The sequence below is a fragment of the Ictidomys tridecemlineatus genome, chromosome 12, assembly GCF_052094955.1.
Source record: "Ictidomys tridecemlineatus isolate mIctTri1 chromosome 12, mIctTri1.hap1, whole genome shotgun sequence".
NCBI lineage: Eukaryota > Metazoa > Chordata > Mammalia > Rodentia > Sciuridae > Ictidomys > Ictidomys tridecemlineatus.
Genome location: NC_135488.1, coordinates 66,301,969 through 66,304,245, shown reverse-complemented (window position 1 = coordinate 66,304,245; position 2,277 = coordinate 66,301,969). Strand labels below are relative to the sequence as shown.

The 2,277-nt window shown below is 38.9% G+C and overlaps 1 pseudogene; it reads right to left on the bottom strand.

The window, feature by feature from the left end:
• Positions 1–484: 484 nt before the first annotated feature.
• LOC110597835 (RING-box protein 2 pseudogene) lies at positions 485–818 on the bottom strand (annotated as a pseudogene).
• Between the last annotated feature and the right edge of the window lie 1,459 nt (positions 819–2,277).

Here is a 2,277-nt window from a genome sequence, read left to right as displayed (position 1 = left end):
GTTTCCACAACCCCTTGTATATAGATAGGTAAATTACAAATTTCATTCTATTTGGAGTTTTCTCATAAGAGAAACTTGCTCTTAACTTGTTTTTTTTTTTAGCACTTTTATTTTTTTATTGATTTAAAAAAATGACAGCAGAATGCATTACAATTCTTATTACACATATATACCACAATTTTTTATATCTCTGTTTTTATATAAAGTATGTTGACACCCAATTCGTGTCTTCCTACATGTACTTTGGATAATGTGTGACATATCCCACAGAGGTAGGAAAGATCATACTTAATACATTATCATCTTAATAGTAGAAAATTTCCAAAAATTAAAACTAACAAAATGCCAAATCATGCCTTTGATGAGTCCCAAAGACCCATTCACTCCTATCTGAAGCATTAATTCCTCGGAGTGTTCTAGCCTTGTCTGGGCCCCTGATAGCAAGATCCACCAGAGTTGTGAACAACTACTGTAAGAAAACCTTCTACCACTCCCTTTTACCCAGTTTTTGGACCACTGCCTCCTGCTGGCAGAAAGGGCAATGATTATTCTGTTTTACCCACAGAGGCATCCAGCAATGGTGGAAAGAAAGATTACAGACCACAACTCAATCCTTTGTTTATCTCCAGCTTGAAATCTAAGACAGGCCTCTATCACCTAGACCCTACAGATGGCACACATACACACTCCACATCCCAGCTCCACATGGGCACTACATTCCACTTTTGGAGTGAGAACATTTTGTCACCCTATCACCACTTGAAGCCTGCATTCCCAGAGTGGGAGGTCAAGGTACAAGGCTCTGTGCCACCTTCCATCAGCCATGTCAGTGGCCCCAAATTATTACTCCATCCAATGGATCCATCCAATTTATTCACCTCTGAATATTGCTACATTACTTAACACATGAGCTGCTTGGGGGATATTTTTATATCCAGACCATAACAGTTTCCTTCTTTTTCTGACCATTTTTCTTCATGCATTTCAGAAAACTACCAGGACTCCTAGAGTACTTAAGATATTTAATATGCACATTAAATCTCTTGAGGAGAATCTTGCTCTTAACCTGTTTGTTGGCAATGGTGCCAACAGCATTCTGGCTGGCACTGTGAAGTTTTCCAGTTTTGCTGTGGTAGCATTTGCAGGGCACTCCTTTCTGAACAGTACCCATTGTGTTCATGTCTACAATCCCACCCTTCTGGTCGATCCACTCGTATGTGGTCAAGGGATCAGTGGCAGCTTTCCTAAAAGACCTTGGGAATATACAAAGGATACCTCTCCTCCTTCCCTTTGTGTTCACCATTTTGGCAAATTACTGGAAAATAACACATGAGAAAAAAATTAAACTTTGTAAAATCTTAGACTTGTTAACTATTTAAACCAGGTTAGGAATTCTAATCATGGGGAAAATAAAATAAGATATAGTCTAAATTCCAGCAGTTTCAATTGCATCAATTAAAAACAAACACCAGAGAAATTCCATAGTTTCCCTATATTTATTTCCACACTTCTGAGCACTTTTCTAAATAATCAACTAGTTATGCTCTGGGGGGATAACAGAAGTAATAATTACTAGAGTTTCTGAAGAAAGGGAGGTGTGGAAGAGGAGGATGTCAGTAGCCATACTCCAGCCATTGATTGCCACGGGCTTGTTGAGCAAGTCACTTAAGTCCTTGAGACCTTTTTTTGTGTCATTTGAGAGAATTAGGCCAGATGATTTTCAAGTTTCCTTGTCGTTCTAAAATCCACAAAATAATTACTTCTTTCTTTGCTTGTCCACACTGACCTAGGAATACTTTGCAATTGAAAACATGGTAGACCTCAGTTGTTCCTGAGTGAAAAAAAAAATGACTGTCCATCACTCTCAGGACAAAAAAGAACAGCCACAAACACTTTGGACATTGAATGATCTTCCTCCAACATCATCTCCTCATTTCTGGGCCTCACCAACATGATCTGCTTAGAGTTCTTCTTTCCCCACAAGGCATGGTTTTTAATGTCCAGAACATAAAGGAAGCTGAATATATCCTCAGGAACGGAGGACAGCCCCGTGCACATACCTTTTCTGGGATACAGATGTCTTTGAGAACCTGTAGAAAACCTTGACCTCTTCTTACAAAAAAAAAAATGCTCTTTCATGTCAAATGTTGGCTGCCAACCACTTGATAGAATCATAGACAGCCTGACACTACTGGATGCTATGTTAAAAACCCTTCATCAGAGCCTAGACAATTTTACCTGTGGTTCTTTTTTAAAAGCAGGATAATCTTGAGGACT